The following is a 20,009-nucleotide window of genomic DNA, read 5'->3' as shown; positions in this document are numbered from 1 at the left end:
GAGAAAGATTTTCCTGGAATCTTGGGCAGGAGAAACATTCCAACTGTGTGCATAAGGTCTGTGCACATGTAGTTACATGGATTGGGACCTACAGATGGTTGTGTAAATGAACATACATTAGGGTTGAAGCTTGCTTGCTGCCCTGGTCCCACTTCTACTGTGTACAATTACTGTACACACAACCACTTGTGATAGTGCTAGACTCTTTGCAAATGTCTCTTGCCTCTCCAAATCTCAGTTCAGATTCTCTTAACAATTGCCTCTTTAGTTTTTAGCAGTCATGTGGAAGACAGTTGTGTCCTTGATCATTTGATTCTTAATGCCATCAAACTCTCAATTTCTTGCTTTCTTAACTATCAACATAATTGTCAATCTAGGTTTTTGCTAGATGAAAGTGGTACCTCCAAAAATAACATTATTCCTAAGCATTATTCAACCATCATCCATTTTAGGCCATTGTGCTCTTGGTTGTTGAGCATTTCTAGGGCTTCTATCCTCGCAGCATGCAGCAAAATGGCCATGTAGATACCTTCCTCCCCTTTTTTTTCTTGTCAGACCTTAAGGCTTCTTTAGAGGTAAGGAAATGCTGTCTTCATCTTCTCCAGTTCTTAGCAAGATTGCCAATTAATGGCAGGCCAAGATGAGGGCCAAGAAACCTTTATCTTTTCTCCTATTCACTCATTTGTATATGGGAAAATGGAGATGGAAAGCAGATACTCACAGAGCCCATGTGACTGAGCATGCTGCTCAGGGGTGCTCAGACAGCTTGAGGAAAGATTCCTCACTTGAATGAGGAGGTTAGAGAAAGACCTTGTGCAGGGTAGGTATGGGTTATTAGGTTTGGGGAGTGAAAGACACTTTTTGCAGGGAGACATGGGTTATTAGGTGGGGGGGTTCAGTAAAATGGCGGAGGGATTCCTCACATTCTTAGGGGGCAGTAGCAACTCATCCTAACAAACCAGGGGCGCACAGCTGCCTCTGGTTCAAAGAGCCATGCTGTCTGGAGTCTGGCTGGCTATTTGGCGGACCAGCCCACACAGCTCTACCTGATTAATGGCTGGTCTGCAGCCAGCGTGGCTCTCATTAATGATGAGGTGGTGCGGGATGAATGTGTACAAGCTGTGGTTCCAGATTGCATGATGCTGGCCATGCAAATAGCACCCATGCGTGAAAGCATGCCATGTGTGTGCTGGTGCCATGTGGGGCTTTTGGGGATGTACGCTGTCCCAGCAGGAAGCTGCCTGGGGCAGCGGAGGGCAGGTAAGGACCTGCTCTCCTTTTTCTTAAAGATCCCAAACAATCCCGAACTGTGCTTAAACCGCGGGTCGAACCACAGGGGCGGGATGAGAGATAACAATACAAATGGAGCCTTGCCTGGGAATGTCTGGGTTTGGGAATGTCTGAGCTCTGTGTGGCAAACAGAGCTCGTAGCAGCGAAGCAGGCAGAGGTGGGAGGGCCCCCAAAGCTGGTGCGAGAGGCCAGCGTGGGGGGCAGGGAAGACGGCATAGAGTCCCACAGGCCCCCATTGGTGAGTTCTTTGCCTCCTGTCTCGAGGAGCCTGCTGCTGCTGAGCCAGGTCCAAGACTAGAGGCTGGTCCATCGTGAGCACTACTGGTGCTGCTGCCCAATGTGGAACCTGGTGGTGTGTGGGGCTCTCCTGCCAGGGAAGCTTCTTCCGTACTGGGGGCGGAGAGCAGGGGCTTGATGGCTGGCAGTGCAGCCAGATGTTCCCTACCTCTTGCGGCCCCTCCAATGCTTCTTCTGCCACTCAGTGGGGGCCCCCCCGGTGATGTCCAGGTCATAGCGGAGTCCAGTCCTGGGTCCTCCCAGTCTGGCTTTGAGGAGGAAGGGACTGCTACAGAGGTGGAGGTGCTCTCTCCTCCACTGAAGCTGGGCCCTTCTTCTTCTGCATAGGGTGGAAGGGGGTGGGTGATGGCTGTGGGCAACCACCATCAGCCCCCCTAGGTCTGCTGTCACCCCAAAGGCCCAAGATGGCATCCAGGACGTCAGAGGTCACATAGAACAGTGATGTTTGGCGACATTTTGAGATCCCTCAAGATGCCCCAAGCGCTGCTCACTGTATCCACTGCAGGGCATAGGTCAGTCGGAGCAAGGATGCTAAGCATCTGTGGACGACCTCCATGTGGCAACACATGAGATGGCATCACCCGGATCTTCTTGACTCTGCTGGCAGCGCTACTGTGCCTAGTGTGTCTGAGACTAGAGCTGACAAAAGCCGTGTGAAGGCTTCCATGAAGCAGGGCACACTGCCAGTCAAGCGGTGGACACAGTCGTTGGGCAAAAAGCATCCCAGTCATGTGGACTCATGTCTCCTCACCTGCCTCATAGGGGAGATGATGGCCACTGACAACCAACCGTTTCAGTTGGTCGAGGATGCTGACTTCCTTCGGATATGCCAGACACTAATGCCCGACTACACCATCCCCTCAAGGCCCACATTCAGCCGGAACATGGTCCCCTCTCTGTACGTGGTCCCCTCCCTGTATGCAAGATGCAGGAGCTCACGTCAGCCATGCTGTGTGCAGCACCAGCTGGCACCAACGTGCATTTCACCACTGATCTCTGGAATAGTGTGAATGGAATGCACACTGCTTTCCTTGCCCTAACTGCACACTGGTGGGGCCTGGAGAGAGAGAGGACCTTCAGTGCTGCCTCTGGCTCCAGTGCATCCCACAATGCATTTTGGCACAGGTGGGCCATCTTGCACGTGGAGACCTTGGATGTCAAGCACACCAAGGAGGAGGTGGCAGCCGTACTCAGCTGCCAAATTGAGGAGTGGATAGGTGGGTTGCCACACCTCACTCCGGGGCTTCCTTGTGACAGAAATGGGCACACACGTTCTACCATGGCACACATGTTCTACCTGGCCGTGAGGGATGCCCTTGGCCTCAAGGAGGCAAAGGCATCCAGGGAACAGGGCTACCTGATGGTAGGTGCTTTTGCTGCCATGTCTGCGCTTGTGGAGAGATCCCGCAAGATTGCAGCTCACTTACTCCGGAGTGAGAAGTCCAGGTGCTTGTTTTGTGAGCAGCAGTGTGTCCATGGGCTTCCTCAACATCTCATCTCTACAGATGTAGATATCTGATGGAACTCCACCTTCCTCTTGTTGCAGAGCCTGCTGGAGCAGGAGGTGGCCCTTGACGACCTGGTGAGGAACGAGGCCTTGGGCGTGTGTGACTTATCCAATGTGGAGTGGAAGCTCATGTCTGAGATGGTGTTGGCACTTGAGCGCTTCCTGTTTGCTGTCACAAAGAGCTTGTGTGCCAACACCACTCCTCTGAGTCAGGCCCTGCCAGCGGCTCTCCTCCTGGAGAAGCTGATGGGTGAACTCATCACCAGGAGGGTGGTGATGGTGCCCCCAACGAGCATGTGCAATCCACACCCAGAAGCAGCAGTGAGTGTGGCCCTTCAACTCCCACCCCTTCTTCTTCCCAGTCTAGCGGTGTGGCATCCCAGGCAACGGCACCAATGAAACAGGCAGTTCCTCCCACATAATCACCCCAGTGGTTTAAGCTGGTTTGCCTTGGCACTTTGCCAGGTTTGTGGGAGGTTCGGCCTACAAGGCCCACTAGTGCAGCACAATGTGTTGTCCAGTAGCAATAGCAATAGCACTTACATTTATATACCGCTCTATAGCCGGAGCTCTGTAAGCGGTTTACAATGATTTTAGCATATTGCCCCCAACATTCTGGGTACTCATTTTACCGACCTCGGAAGGATGGAAGGCTGAGTCAACCTTGAGCCCCTGGTCAGGATCGAACTTGTAACTTTCTGGTTACAGGGTGGCAGTTTTACCACTGTGCCACCAGGGGCTCTTGCAGTACTTGGAGAAGCCTGTGGAGGAAGACCTCAAGATGGACTGCGTGCAGTTCTGGGCAGCCCACCACCAAGTCTGACTGGACCTGGCAGTGGTTGCTGTGCCTCTCCTCTCTGGCCCACCAACCAACGTCCAGAGCGAGCAGGTGTTTTCACGTGCTGGTGACGTGGTAACACCTGCTCGCTCCTGGTTGGACCCTGGCTTTGTTGAGCAGTTGGTCTTCCTCAAGGTCAACCTCCCCCTGCTGGGCTACCCTGAGCTGGATGTTGAGCTGGGCAAGTGATTGGCCCATTTTTGATCCATGGTGCTGGTCACCTGCCCGGCAACAACTTCCACTCATCCCTTCCCGACTTCCTTCTTCATCTGTGCCATGTCATGGCATGCCCGATAGTGCTGTGACATGACAACTGGACACCCCCCACACTGGCATAACCCGATGCTGAACTAGCCCCTGATTCCACCAGACCACAGCACTCTGGGGGCCATGGGTGCATACATAAACACTAGGTGGTTGTGCCAGTGCAGCACTGTGTATATTTGTAAATGTGTTGATTTAGAAGTGTGTAAATTTGTATGTATGTAGATATGTGAAAGTGTAGATATGTGAATATGTGCTGTAACTCCCCCCAGGGAGCCCCAAGCTGGTGGGGTTTATGTCCCCACCCCATGAATTTCTTTATTTTCTGGCCTCTTAACAGTCTATCAATGTGTGTGTGTGTGTGTGTGTGTGTGTATGAAAATATAAAATCCAATGTATATGTATATGTATATGTATATGTATATGTATATGTATATGTATATGTATATGTATATGTATAAAGTTCTTCATAGGGATTCATTGAGAGAACTCATACAGCAGCAAGCCCAAACACAAATTGAATTATTGGTTGCTTATGAGTGCTCTCAATGAATCCCTATGGAGAACTCTACACACACACACACACACACACACACACACACACACACACACACACACCCCCCCAGAGAATCCATTCTGATAGACTTTTAGAGACCAGGGGAAAACCCAACATAATCCCCACTGGCTTGGGGCTCCCTGGGGGGAGTTGTGCCACATGCCCCAACCCCACATTGGGTTGCCCAGGCACCCTCCAAAGGGGGGGGGAATGGGGCTGCCTCAAATCCCTATTATTCCCTATGCGAGAAACACAAAAATTTGAAAAATCTTCAAAAAATAATTAAATATCTCAGGAGTGTCCAATTGCTTTGGGGTTTGGGTGGTAGTTGGCACCTCTGGGTGCCTACCACCCACTCCAGTTTTGTGCCCCTAAGTGCTCTGCATAGGGAATAATGGGCCAGTTCATGTCCCCATTATACCCTATTTAGAACCTTTTAGATCCAGTTCAAATCGGGTACAAATTTGAACCAAACTCAGGGGTGAAGTTCAGACAAAACCAGAAATGAACCTACCCATCTTGGTTCAAAGCTGATTTTAATTTGAACCAAACAGGCTGACCTGGTTTTGTGCACATCCCTACCACCACACCACATAGCAGGGTGTATCATAAAATAAGTCAGTTCTGGGTAACCTTATGGATTGATTCCCATGATGCTGTTGCTAATTCTTAGTTACTTTCAAGGACTCAGATTGTGACACAGGCCCAGGAGCAGCTAACTAACTTTCCTTAATCTACATAGGTCTTTTATTTTTCCTGTTTAGCCTCCACCCACATCTTGCTCCAGAATGAGCCAGTCAACGAATCTGAGATGCATCAAATCTTGAGTGTTTTCTGGGATTGCGCCAGCATTCATAAAGTCAAACCGTGCCTGCCTCAATATGACTAACATATGGTCTTAACAAATTTCAACAGCACTGTATATAAAAAGGGAGCTGATCCAGAAACTGTTTCTGCTTTTTTAATTTTATTTTTAAATATCCCTTTTCTTTCAGTTACTCTGCTGGCTTTCAGTGTGGCACTGATTGTTGCTAGGATTTGCTCTTCTTTGAAACTGCCTGAGTAATGCTTATTATTTCTCCAAAATGAGCTTTTTTGGGGGTGCAGATTTATGGCTTTACCATTAGATTTTGTGTCATTGTCTCCCAGAAACAGGCTCTGCACATCTTTGTGATGATTATAGAAAATGCAGTCATGCTTTTTTCCTTATGTGCGAGTGAGCTATAATATACTGTTGGCTCTGACTCTTTTCAAAAACATTTTCCAGTAATAAAATCCTTTAGCAATATCCACAGAAAAGCACTCAACTTTTATTTAAACTTGAACCCTGCATAATTCCAAAAGCTTTAAAAAAATGCTGCACTTAAATCCATTTTTATTCAGAAAGGTACACTGTTTTGTGGAAAAATGAGTCATAAATGTTGTTGCAGTGCCTAGATTAAGTTGTTTAAATACTGGTTGAGATATATTCTCTTACACTCTCTTGAATAACCAGAACTACATCTCTGCCTGTACATACCAGTACTTCATAAAAGCACTTCTGTTCATTAACTTAAGTCCTACCAGACAGCCTCAAGTTTTAAAAGCCATCTGGTGACTGATAAGAAATGTAAATGCTTATCTCCCCTCCTAAGGCCAGTGGATCACAGCCAAATGGAGGATGAAAGCTCTAAACATGCTACCATCTTGGTTGTAATCTGCTGTTACACTGGAAGCGAGATTAATAATGCAGTGTGGTGTGGGGGGATGGCCAATTATCTTTCCTATTCAGCCTTTTAAAAAACTTAGACCTGTAGTCTAAAGGCAATTGCAAACCCCTCCATTTGTGCTTTTGTGTTTACTGATAACAACAAATTATACTTGCACAGATAGAATATGTAAACAGTGCTAGGTAATTATACAGTCAGCTTGATTTTCAAATAATATATTTTGCCATGTGTAAAATGCATCAATATTCCATTGTCTCTGGAAAGTACTCTGGTGGTGCTCATGTTCCCTTCCACTTGATTATCTTTTTTAAAAAAACAACAACACACACACAAAAGATACCTCTATAGTGTTCTTGTGGAAGAACATCAGTACATCAGAACAATGTTTCCTTTCATAAATGGAGAAAGGAGGAGGGACAATGGTGTCTGAGTGAGATATCTTTTCCAGTAAGGTAGTGATGTAGTAGACCTTCCAGTTGCTCTAGTGTACTGGTGTTCTGATGTACTGGTGTACTTACAAAAGAACAGCATTTTTAAAAACAATAATTTTCAATTGGTGTTCTTGTGCAAGCACACAAGTACACCAGAATAATGCAGGCAACTGTAAGAATAAAAAGTGCTTCCATTCCAGAGGGAAGCTTCTCACCCCCTGGCACCACCCCCAGTGAGACTGCAAAATGTGTTTTGACACTAATGCTCCATTACAGTAACTGGAGTTTCCCACTGTGCAAGAACACCAGGAAAATATTTTACTAGTGTTTCTGCTTCTCCTAGAAGATCATTGAGGTTGGGGAAAAACCAGCTGGATCTGCAATAGAAGTTTGCAGGGGTGGAAGATGGAGGAAAGGAGGAGTTGGTCAAGAGAAATGCTTGATTTTGCCCTCTACCCTCACCCCTCTACTGATAAATAACAACAAGATTAACATTTTGAAAATAAAGAAATGCTTTACTACACTGTAGGTAAAATGTCATTTTGTTTCTATATATTTATAAACATATGTATTTTGTGAAGTGAGTTGCTAGAGTGAGGAAAAGTGGAGAAGATAAAAGGAGTGGTTGTGTATGAGGAGGAAAGCTCCAGAAAACTAGGGATGTCCACCGAATGGCATTTGTGTTCCATTCCCAGCTTGGAATAGAAAGCAAATGCCTGGATCATTCTATCAGAACAACTGGTTGAGCCGGTTGTTCCAATGGAATGAACCCAGAACACTCGAAACATTCTGAGCGCCATTCTGGACTCCAAAATGGTGCTCTTCTGGCCTCTATGCACGCGTGGCAGCCAATTTCGTGGTGATGCTGACTGTGCAGATGGCTGCCACATGTGCGCAGAGGCCAGAAGAGCACAATGTTGAAGTCCAAAGTGGAACTTGGAATGTTTTGAGTGTTCCGACTCAGAATGGGACCGTTCTGTTCCAAGCTTGGTACATTCTAAATGGCCCAGTTTGCATACAGAACGTTACAACCATGAACTGTTCTGCAATCCCTACTACCAAGTATGTGTCCATATACATGCTTTTTAGTCCCTGCTTCTAAGTATTTAGGGAAGCAAGAGATTGTAGTTAATCATTGATAAGGAAAAGGCATTCTGCATATGTTGAGATAGCCCATTGAGGTCATCCACAATTACTGAATTGTCTGAATTGGAGGTGTCCAGCAACTCCTCTTATGTGGTTTGACTGGATCAGTTTCAGTTTGTGACTCCTGAGGATGTGGACAAGCTGCCTGGAGCGATGAGTCCTACCACTTGCACTCTTACTTACTCTTGACCCTTGCCCAACATGACTTGTTCTATCTAGCAGGGAGGCTGTTGTAGGAGGCCTGGTAGAAATAATAAATGCTTCTAAGAGGGAGGGCAGGATGCCTCCTTATCTTAAGGAGGCAATTATTAGACCTATTCTAAAGATGCCTGCATTAGATCCCTCAGAGTTGAGCAACTATAGGCCTGTCTCCAACCTCCCATGGCTAGGCAAGGTAATTAAGAGGGTGGTGGCCTCTCAGCTCCAGGTGGTCTTGGAGGAAACTGGTGATCTAGATGCATTTCAAACCGGCTTTTAGGTGGGCTATGGGGTTGAGACTGCCTTGGCCTGATGGATGAACTCCAGTTGGGAACTGACAGATGAAGTGTGACTTTGTTGGTCCTTTTTGATCTCTCAGCCACTTCCGATACTATCAACTATCCGTATCCTTCTGGAACGTCTGAGAGTGTTGGGGGTGGGAGGCACTGTTTTACAGTGGTTCTGCTCCTACCTCTCAAACAGATTCCAGATGGTGTCGATTGGGGACTGTTGTTCTTCAAAATCTGAGCTTATGTATGGCAATGTAAGAGCAATGCTCTTTAACATCTACATGAAACTGCTGGGAGAGATCATCAGGGGAACTGGTGCAGGGTGTTATCAGTATGCTGATGACACCCAAATCTACTTCTCTGTCAACATCATCAGGAGATGGTATAACCTTCTTAAATGCTTGCCTGGAAGCAATAATGGGGAGAATAAACTGAATCTGAATCCAGATAAGATGGAGGTACTTATTGTGTGGGGTCAGAACTCCAGAGACAATTTTGATCTTCCTGTTCTAGATGGGCTCACATTTCCCCAAACAGAACAGGTATGCTGTCTGGGAGTACTTCTGGATCAACATCTCTCCCTAGTATCTCAGGTTGAGGCAGTGGCCAGAGGGACTTTCTATCAGCTTTGGCTGATATACCAGCTGTGTCCGTTTCGTGAGATGACCAACCTCAAAACAATGGTACATATGCTGGTAACCTCCAAACTTGACTTCTGCAATGTGCTCTATGTGGGACTGCCTTTGAACATAGTCCAGAAACTCCAGTTGGTACAGAATCTGGCAGTCTCTGCGTCATCTTGGAGAGACCATATCATTCCTTTGCTGACAGAGCTACACTGGCTGCCAATAGGTTTCTGGGCAAAATACAAAGTGTTGGTTATAGCCTATAAAGCCCTAAACAGCTTGGAACATCTTCTTCATTATGAGCCCCATCGCCCATTGAGGTTGTCTGGAGAAGTCTCTCTCCAGTTGCCACCAGCTCGGCTGGTGGCCACACGGGGAGGGGACTTCTCGGTCGCTGCCCCAAGATTTTGGAATGCACTCCCTACTGAAATATGATCCTCCCCATCTCTGACAATTTCTAAAAAGCATTTGAAAACCGACTTCTTCACCCAAGCTTTTTCAGCTTTTTAAATGATTAGGTTTTAATCTGTTTCTGACTTTTAAATTGTTTTAAGTTTTGTATATCTTGTTAACTTGTTTTATGTTATCGTTAACCACCCAGAGATGAAGGTTTGGGTCGGTGTACAAATCTGATAGATAGATAGATAGATAGATAGATAGATAGATAGATAGATATGTGCAGAAGTACTTTTCTTCTCATATTCCAGGATTCAGCTCTGGTATTGAAAATAGACTCTTGGATTGAGTACTGATGAGGCCTTGGAATAAGTTGTTAATAGACAAGGAGCCAGGTCTCACGAACAGTGACACCCGGTTCTTGAGAGTGAACGGGGAGAGTGGGCTAAGCCCGCCCTCCCCACACACGAGCAGAGAGGGAGCCCTGGGCAGCTGGATCGGCTGCCCACACGATTGCCGGCTCCATGACGGAGCCAGCGGGGGCTGGGGAGCTTGCAGTCTGCACGGCCCCTGGAAGCTCCAGTATGCCCTGCGCAAGCGCGCAGGGCATACTGGGGAGACCCCTGGAGCTGGGAGGCAGCTTTTCCCCTCCGGGGGTCTACTCGTGAGTAGCCATGCCGTGGAGCCGCGCCCCGGCTACTCACAATCGGGAAGCCCGGGTTTGCGGAGCACTCGCTCCGCAAACTCTGGCTTTGGGGAGGGCTACAAAAGTGGGCTAGCTGCTTCTAAGCCACCGGGTCACCTGCGAGCCCAGTGGTTTACACAATCAGCAAAAATTGGGCTAGGCTCTCCTAGCCTGATTTTTGCTGATCATGAGAATAGCCCCAAGCAGTATTGTCTTCAGCAAGGGATGTGTGTGTGCATGTGAGAGAGAAAGAGAGAGAGAGAGAGAAAGAGAAGGAGGGAGGGAGGGAGAAAGAGAGGTTATGAATGCAGCTCCTGATGGTATCAACTCTTAGCACCAGCAACCCTATTGACCACTAGGGGCATTAGGGGTAGAGACAGCCAGTAAGGGCATTTCCTTTCTGACCATACTTTCTTGACCCTCCTTCCCCTTTGATAATCTCAGGTTTCATTCTCACATCTGAGAGAGATGCTTCCTTCTTCTGCCTTGCCCCACTTGCTGTATGTAGCTAGCCATGAGGCATGAGAGGTCTTAATCTATCTCTGATGGATTTTCCAAACAAACTACTTTGTTTATTTAACATATTTATATACCACCAAAAAACTGATGTCTCTGGGCAGTTTACAATAAAAATAATACAAATTAAAACAAAATTACACACATCACAACATTAGAACAATTTAAAATGTAACACAAAAGCTGTTAAACACTGTTCGAAAAACTGTAAATCTAATTAAAATCCTGGGTGAACAAATGTGTCTTAACTGACTTTTAAAAAGTTGTCAGAGATGGGGGGGGGAGCTCTTATTTCAGCTGGAAGCACATTTCAAAGCCTTGGGGCAGCAACAACATCCTGCCCCTGAGTAGCCACCAGATGCCCCTGAGTAACCACCAGATGAGCTGGTGGCAACTGCAGACAAACCTCTCCAGAGTATCTCAATTGGTGGGGCTCATGGCGAAGAAGACATTCTCTTAAATACCCAGGGCCTAAGCTGTTTAGGGCTTTATAGATTATCACTTGTATTTTGCCCGGAAACATATAGGCAGCCAGTGTAGCTCTTTCAAAACAGGAGTAATATGGTCTCTCCAAGATGACCCAGAGACCAACCTGGCTGTCGCAGAAGCACTCACAGACTGTTTATTTGTTCCTTCTGGGGAAGTGTGACCCCATCCAGAATCAGCAGATCAAAATCATATCTTGAGTTCCGACCCTGCACAATAAGTACCCCTGTCTTATCTAGATTCAGTTTCTGTTTGTTATCCCTTATCCAGCCCATTACTATCTCCAGGCAGGCATTTAGAGAGGTTATGTCTTCTCCTGATAATGATGACATGGGGAAATAAATCTGGTTGTCATCTGCATATTGGTAACACCCTGCATCAAATCTTCTGATGATCTCTCCAAATGGTTTCATGTAGATATTAAGCAGTGCCTCCCACCCCCAATCTGCTCAATGTTCCAGAATAATACTATGGTCAATAGTATCAAAAGCTGCTGAGAGATCCAAGAGGACCCACAGAGTCGCACACCCTCTGTCAATTCCCATTTGGAGATCATCCATCAGTCTGACCAAGGCAGTCTCCATCCCATAACCCACCCAAAAGCCAGTTTGAAATGGGTCTAGATAAACAGTTTCCTCCAAAACTGCCTGGAGCTGGGAAGTCACCACCCTCTCAATTACCTTGCCCAGCCATGGAATGTTGGAGACAGGCCTATAGGTGCTTAGCTCTGAGGGTTCCAATGCAGGCTTCTTCAGAAGAGGTCTAATAATTGCCTCCGTGAGACAAGAGGACAACCTGCCCTCTTTCAGAGAACCATTTATCATCTCTACCAGACCTTCTACCACAACCCCCCTGTATAAGCCATGTTGGACAAGGGTCAAGAGAACAGGTAGTAGGCTGCACCATTCTGAGCAGCTTGTCCACATCCTCAGGAGTCACAAACTGAAACTGATCCAGCCTATCCACATAAATGAAGTTGCTGGCCACCACATCAGACACTGTAGTAATTGTGGGGTTTGCATTTAAGTCAGCCTGAATACGAGAGATATCATCCACAAAGAACTCATTAAAAAGGCTGCAGCGGGTAATTGATGGTTCTAAATTCTGATTCAAGGGAGGAGGGGAATGCTCTAGCCCTCTCACAACCCTGAACAACTCCGCTGGGTGTAAGCTTGCTGATGCAGTATGGGCAGTAAAGAATAGCTTATTTGATTCACATATCACTTCCACATAGATCTTCAAATGTGCTCTATGTTGTAATCTATTGGATTCAAGTCGAGTCTTTCTCCACTTGTGCTCCAATAATCTGTCTTGCTGCTTCAGGCCCCTTAGACCTTCCATATACCAAGGGGCCAGTTTCGAAGACGGACGGAGAGGACACTTAGGAGTGATTATGTCACTGGTGAGTTTGCTGTTCCAATTCTTCCTCAGGGCATCAACAGGATCACCAGCAGAGCCATCACTAAATCCTCCAAGGCTTCTTGGTACCCTGTTGAATCCAATAACCTTCTCGGGCAGACCATCTTAATAAGCCCCTCACCTCTGAGGAGGGGAGGTGTGATTGTGAGTTCAACCTTAACCAGATGGTGGTCCGTCCATGACAATGGGGGAATCACAGGAGTCTCCACCCACAGAGCACCACCCTGATCAGAGTGAAATACCAGATCAAGTATGTGACCAGCAACATGTGTCAGTCCTGAGACAGGACTTTTGGGATAGGCCCATAGTTGTTATGACTGCTATGAACTCCTGATTCTTAATTATATGTGTGTGGGGAGGGAGAGAGCTGCACTAGCTCACTCGTAAAAGAAAAACATTCTGCATATGCTCAGATGCACTGTTTAATCTTACTATTAATCTTATTTCTGTTTAAGAAATCTGCATCATGCAAACACAAACTCAGTTTGGGCTTGTCACTTTCTGCTATGCCTCAGTGTTGCTCAGCTATAAAAAGGGGTTATGTTCTCTAAAATTTAATGACATAAATGCATAGTGCATGTGTATTTATGATAACATATTTGACTTGCCTTGCAGCCTGTGCCTTGCCTCACTACTTTTGTAATCTGCTTGAATGCCTTTTTAGTGCCTGCTTTCTGTCTGCTGCACACATTTTAATATGATTGTATTGGTCCCACTATTGTACAACAGGCTGGGCTACTGGGCTGATAGACTCAGCCTCTAGCCACACTCCAGCTCATGCAGAGGTTTGTATTTGGTTCAAATATGGGAAGCACCTGTGCAGCCTGTCCTCTTGTAGATATGTCAGAGAGAGGAGCTGTACTGTCTTACCACACTTAGGATACAGTGTCAAATACCCTTCCATAGCCCTTGATTCCAGCAGTTAAAAAAACCAAACTTGTTATGATATTCTGTTCTTGTTTTGTTTCTTTTGTTCTCATGGGCACTTTCCAGATTGGACACTACAACAGTGTCATTATGTGTCCATTAAGTGTGCTTCCGTATTGCCTGTGTATCAACATCACAGTCCCCACGCTGTCAGCAAGGTGTCATTCACATTTCCAATGTCTACTTTCAGGTTTTATTGCTGTGTTACAGTCCTAAAACACTGTAAAAAAACAGCTGTATTTTCCCATTGTAGGGAGTTTTGCGCAAACTAGAAAAGACTGCTCCCCTGTTGGTGGCGTTGCACAACACCCTTTCATGTCAATTTGATCCCGCCAAGCCGAAGCATTTTATGACAGCTGTATCCTGTAGTCTGGAAAGTGCCATGCTGTCCTAACTTGTGTTTGGATTCATGCATGTAAGTGTCAGATACATTCATTTATTCTCCTCTTTAAAATGAATATATTTATTACTCTGTGTGTGTGTGTGTGTGTGTGTGTGTGTGAGAGAATTTTTTTTTTGGTTTGAAAGCACCGCCATCAAAATCTTTCTCTGTATGAAAAGTGTACCCATTGAGGCCAAGTCAGTCTTCTGTAAGAAGATTCTGATGTGGAGGCATGTTCCAACAGGCAGTGCAGCACATGCATTTTGGTGGTGTAGAGACAGACCCATAAGGAGATTATATGAGAACAATGGATACAAATAGCTTCTGCCTAAGTGTTTTCATTTTACTTTGCCATGGTGATAATTCATATAATGCACTTTCTGAAAAGTTTAAACCTCTTGCAAGCAGTACACTTGTGCACTAAAAGAAATGTTCTTCTTTAGCAGGGATACAACTGATGTCCATGGCGTCGGTCTAAACACAATCCTTCAGTAAAATTGATAAACATCAGCAACTCATTTCAGCGAACACACTGACACCCACACCCCCTGCTTTCAGAACTGAGAATAAATTATGAGGCCATTCACACGACCTACCAGGAGGGTGGCCGGGCGGGCAAAAGGCTTCACAAACTTTGCCTTCCTCCCGGACAATCATTCTGTCCTTGGTAGGAGCATGGAGTGCGCTCCCACATGATCAGCACTGCTTTGTGCAGCATGGGGCTGGGAGGATTGCTCTGAGGCCAGACTCATTATCCTGGCCAATGGTATCCCACAGTGCACTGCATTCTGAGTGCAATGCACTGGGGGATTCCCTCAGGGGACAGGCACTCTAGGCACCTGTCTCTGTGTCAGCACAAGCAGAGTTAAGCGTTGCTGAATGATAGAATCAGCACAGCATCAGTAAATCCACACCAAAAAAATTATAGGTGAAGAAATGTGGACCGATTTTATTCTCTGGGCATGTGGTAACTGGTCGAAAAATTGTATGACTTTTGAATACAGACTGAGGCCTAGTTCTCACTGAAGTGGTAAACCTTTGTCTGGCCTGTACCACTTCAGACTGCAAAGAGAGACTCTCATAATAAAATGCTTCATGATTAACAACAAAAATCCTTTTAATAGGAAACTAGAAGACAGGAAGAAGGATAGCTGATATTCTAGCTGATTCCCTGACAGCTACTTTTCTACCAACAGGGAATTGTTTTTAGGAAGGAACATTCAGTCATGTAATCCGCCATATAGAGTATGAAGAGGTACAGCCCAGAAACAATTTTATCACCTCAGTGGAAACTAGAACACAGATGCGACACAGGAAATCCTAGCCTGGATCTCCATTCTTTTAAACCTTCAAAGCAGTGGTGCAGGAGGAGGAGATACAAGTCTTTTCTCTCATGCTATTTTTATGAACTTCCCCTGCCTTTGTGAAGATGCTATTAGACCTAATGGGAAAGAGAAACAGGCATGATTCAGGTACACTTGGGAGCTACAAGTACAAGGGAGCTAGCATCAGCTCTGGAATGGTGAGGAGAGGGTGTTCGATCTGGAAAAACAAGCTATAGGTGCTTTTCCAGTTCCTAGAGCTCAATCCACTGAAAAGGAGTGTGGTTAGAATTCCCTTCCCTTTCGTTCCTTGCAGTCTAGGAGAAGGAATTGTGATGCCTGAAGAACTGTGCTGGGAGAAATGACTGGCAAATGAAACCTAAGTTCTGAGGCCTAGTTAGATTTATTCTTCTAAATTTATTCCCTTGCGCTTCAGCTGTTTAGGCACCCTAAAATGAGGTTTGTGTATTTACAAGAATGTGGCCTCAGCATGTGTGGTGTGGGAGTGTACACTCATTACCCCTGTGATATAGCCTGTGACATGAGCTATATACATGCACATATTCACACACACCTTCCCCCTCAAGAAGTGGACCCACATTTGGCTCAAGTTCCATTGTATGTGTGATGTGAGCACCTAAGTCTTCACAGTCCACCAACACATGTATGGAGTTCTTGTGTTGGTAAGTGAACCGCTAAGTGTATGTGAACTGGCCCAAGGCGGGCTTTCTGTCTTAATGCAAGCTTGGTTAGGGAACTGAGTTCTTGAAAATCAAACTGGAGATATTTTGCATTAGTCCTGCTGTGGTCTTTGACTCCAGGAACAACCTTTTTGCTTCTCTGGTTGTCATAACTACTTCAGAGGACAGGCCTGGCCTTGCAGAAGCTGACCATTTTGGACCAAATTGCCCAATATGCATAACTTTCCATTCCATCAACCAGGACTGAACTTGATATGCCATTCATTCCTTGGTCTTTAATCTTTGGACAACTTTCTTTTTGCTGTTGGCTTTGCACTTAATGATCTTGAATTATGTTGTCTCATTGGCAGAATTTCTCCACCATGGTGTTTACTTTCTCTTTAAGATCATTAGTGATTACAGTACACAAAAGAGGTTGTGTAGTGCAATACATAGCAATACATTTATTGCTGCTATTTCCTGTTGTTGTGATCTTATTATGTGATCACTTATTTTTCTACAAAAGAACATTTATCAAAATGTTTTCTGAAAATCCAACACACTATCAACAGCAGTGGCCTCATCTGGAAGCAGATACTCTGACTAGCCTGTTTCTCATTTCATGTTTCTATGGCTGTTTTCGGACCCTTCTCTTGCACAGAGATATTTTAAAAAACATGATTTACCTAAAGTGGCTGTTATTGAATGTGCTTCAGTTTTGGGTTATTAGTTACATAATTGAAGGATTATTTGAAGGTTCGAGAAATTAAAAGTCAGGGACATTTTCCTCACCTCTGTTTTTACCTTAGGTTAACAGACAGTAGCTGACAGCAAGACTAATGCCAAACTGGCAGAACAGCATTTTTTATAGTGCAATGGAGAGTAAGTTATTTTTGTTGAGACTCACTTCTCTTTGTAGCCCTCTATGCATCCTGAAAATATATCCCTGAGGGTCATTGTCCCCAGTTCTTCAGTGGAAGTTGGGGGCACCAACATTCATCCCTTTCCCTTATGTGACAGAAAATGTTCTTTTGCCTGCACAATGAATGTCAGCCAGTGTCAATAGTATCAAGTCCTTCGTACAAAGTTGGATTTGTTCACAATTCAAGCACAAATGCACAGTGACTTGAGAATTCCATGGGTTAGAGAACAAGGGTAAATGGCTAAAGCACTCTGGTGTTCTTTGACCATATAAATGTCCTAGGTGTGGCTGTAGATTTTGGATTTGGTGAAATACTTTCAAACCAGTTATTCTGTCCTGGATATGGAAGCATTTTCTAATGTTTTTGCAGATTCCTTTCATGCTTGATGTATGTGGTTTGGAAACAAACAGACTGTGCCTCAGTCCAGTTCAATAGTTGAGTTGTCTTTTGCCTAATTTCTGCTAGGCATTTCCCCCCCAAAATCATTTAGTATTTATAATGGAAGCTAATTATGTCTGCAACACTTTTTTCTTTCAATTCTTTTTTTGCCTTGCAGATTCCTAAACACCTTTTTAAAAAATCCCTGAATATAATTTCTTTAGCAAAAAGTTAGCTCAAGATCCACATAACACAGTTCCTGCTTAAACTATATTTGGGTAGTTTGAATGAAATCTAAGTTGTGTGTAAGCTTTCTGCTGCATCTCAACACAGGGATGAATTATGCCTATAATGAGGGAGCTAGCTTCCTCAAAATGTGAGGGGCATGCAACAATAAAACAGCTCCCTGGATTTGAATCTGCAAACAATGATAACTTGGGAAGAGAAGGGCGGTGGTGGTGGGGGAAAGCCCAGACACCACAAACACTGTGACAGGTTGAGGAGACATTTGTTTATAATGACTGAGAGGCTCTCATTAAAATGGAACCCCTCACCATCTGGGTTTGGGTTTTCCTGATGTGGGGTCAGGATCCTTTCAGTGCTTGAGATGAATAGTGAAGCATAATTTGCGCTGGATATTGCGGCCAAATGGCAAACATTTTGTCATTACATTTTCTCGAAAATCAACTCTAACCACAGTCCCAGGGCACAACAATGAGCAAACTCTTTCCAGCTGCACTACTGTCTGCAGTAACCCATCTGAGTGGAGCACTGACAATCCTGCCACTTTAATTCTCAGCTTTGTCTTACTGCTGGATGGCTGCCATTAGAAACAGAAGTGTAACTTTATCTCTTGACTACAAGAAAGCGTTTTCCTCTGCCATATGGAAGAAACACGTACAGGATCAGCTGGGGAAGACCCCTTTGGGGGGAAAATAGACAGGGAGAATAATGGTGGTGATGGTAGATTTGTCCATATAAACACAGAGAGAAATACATCAATATAGGACTGAACTCACCATTTTGCAGGTATAGGCTGTTGATGAAGGAACGCCTTCTGCGTCAGTAGAGTTGTCGTAAAGCTCAGCTGGAACTACTTCCCACTCTGGCAACCCCATCTATAGATCTGTTCAGACATTATGTTGTACCCTGCATCCAGATGTCTGTACACTTGTGCATGTTTTTGTGTGAAAGATTGCATCTGTGTTCATTTAAAAAGCGAACCTGGGTTTTCCCCTTCAAATGCATGTTCTAGACAGGAAGTGTACTGATGTATACATGTTCAACATAACATGAATAACTGTACCTGTGTGCAGATCTGTACCTGTGTACAATGTACACAAATTAGAGAAGTCTGGAACACAAGGTGTGAATAGGGCTATTATGCATGGCCAAATCTAGTTCATCAGCTGTGTGTTATGGCTCAACAAGCGCTCAGTAAAATGCTTGGTTTCCTGCCTCTCTGGGTTGGAAAAAACAGGAAAGGATTCTACCTTCATGCTGCTTGAGATTACCCCAGCACCAGTGCGAATGGCACAGATGCAAACCTTATCCAGCTTGAGCAGGGAGTGTGGGTGCAGGGGCAGGGCCGTAGCTAGGGGAGAGAGGGCCCGTGCCTTCCCCTCTCCATGGCATCCCCTTGGAGATAATGAAGAAAACAGAGAAGGTTGGAGCTGGGGGGGCCCTCAGGAGCTGGAGGCAGGGGGCTCTTACCTCTGGACTTTGGGGCTGAAGTCCAGGGCCTCCATACCCCCGGGTGCCCTCAAATCTTTTGTCTGTCCTGGGTGGTGTGGTTTGTGCTCTCATGAACCTACGTGTTAAAAAATGAAGTTTAACTTGCATTGGGGGCCTCCAAAGGTATTTAGGTCCAGGCTCCAAAATTATCTAGGTGCGCCTCTGGTTGGGGGGCACCAGGTTCTTTGGGCCCATTCGCTCAATTATAGCTACGTCCCTATAATCACCAGGTTCAGAATTGCTGGTCACCTGCAGATGGCTGCTACTGATCCCTGGGACCACCTCTGTGCCCAGAGCTTTTGTGTGCTGGTGGCAGAGCAGATCTCTCAGTGACTGTCCTGGTTGAATGAGGCCCAAGTTGTAGGTCAGTTGGCCAAGGAGCCCCTGAAATTGGGAGCTAGCTCTGGTAGTAGCCTGATTCTTGCTTCCAATCAGCCTAAAGTCTAAGATGTGGTCAAAGAGGGAGTGTCCGTGGAATGTGTGTCCTCCTCCAATTCCTTTCAAGATCATTTCAGCTGCAAGTGCAACTGCTCCTTTACAGTTTGAAGGGTTGTAACAGAGGACAAGACCCTGCCTCCATTATTGGTGATGTCAAAAAGGATATGGCTAACAAGGAACATTTTTACATGTCTGATGGAGCTGCCAAAAGATTCAAGCCTTTTGACAGACATCTTAAAAAAAACCCCAACACAAAACAGTTGTTAGATCCAAGGTGCTTGGGACATTTTACTGCTCATTTCAGCACATTATGGCCATCACGTGCTAACAGGATGTACAAATGTACTATAATCCCTTCCCATGGCAGCAAAAATAATAGAGCTTGGGCACAGTGTTCTCTCTATTTCTTTTCATCTGTGTGTGGAATGAGTTTTGTTCTGGGTGGCAGTATCAAGGCAGTGCGCGCGCACCTGCATTCAGAGTGGGGCCTTCCTGATTCAGCCTGAGTGGAATCTAAAATTAATTGAGTGGATATTAAAAAAGTGTGAGCACCCGCATGCGTGCACACCT

General features: G+C 45.5%; 1 long non-coding RNA gene across 2 annotated transcripts in view; it reads left to right on the top strand.

Moving 5' to 3' along the window:
• Nucleotides 1-7,015: 7,015 nt before the first annotated feature.
• Nucleotides 7,016-20,009, top strand: part of LOC128348055 (uncharacterized) — a 146,910-nt gene continuing 133,916 nt past the window's right edge. Inside the window, exons 1-2 of one of the 2 annotated variants that reach the window (XR_008317897.1) lie at nt 7,016-7,418; nt 13,836-13,997. This is a non-coding gene — a long non-coding RNA (uncharacterized LOC128348055). Of the gene's footprint in view, nt 7,423-13,835; nt 13,998-20,009 lie in introns of both variants that reach the window. The other variant, XR_008317896.1, reaches the window with a different exon arrangement.

The sequence above is a fragment of the Hemicordylus capensis genome, chromosome 2 (genome assembly GCF_027244095.1).
Source record: "Hemicordylus capensis ecotype Gifberg chromosome 2, rHemCap1.1.pri, whole genome shotgun sequence".
NCBI classification, from domain to species: domain Eukaryota; kingdom Metazoa; phylum Chordata; class Lepidosauria; order Squamata; family Cordylidae; genus Hemicordylus; species Hemicordylus capensis.
Note: the sequence above shows the minus strand (reverse complement) of the source record. Positions and strands in the feature narration are given on the sequence as shown.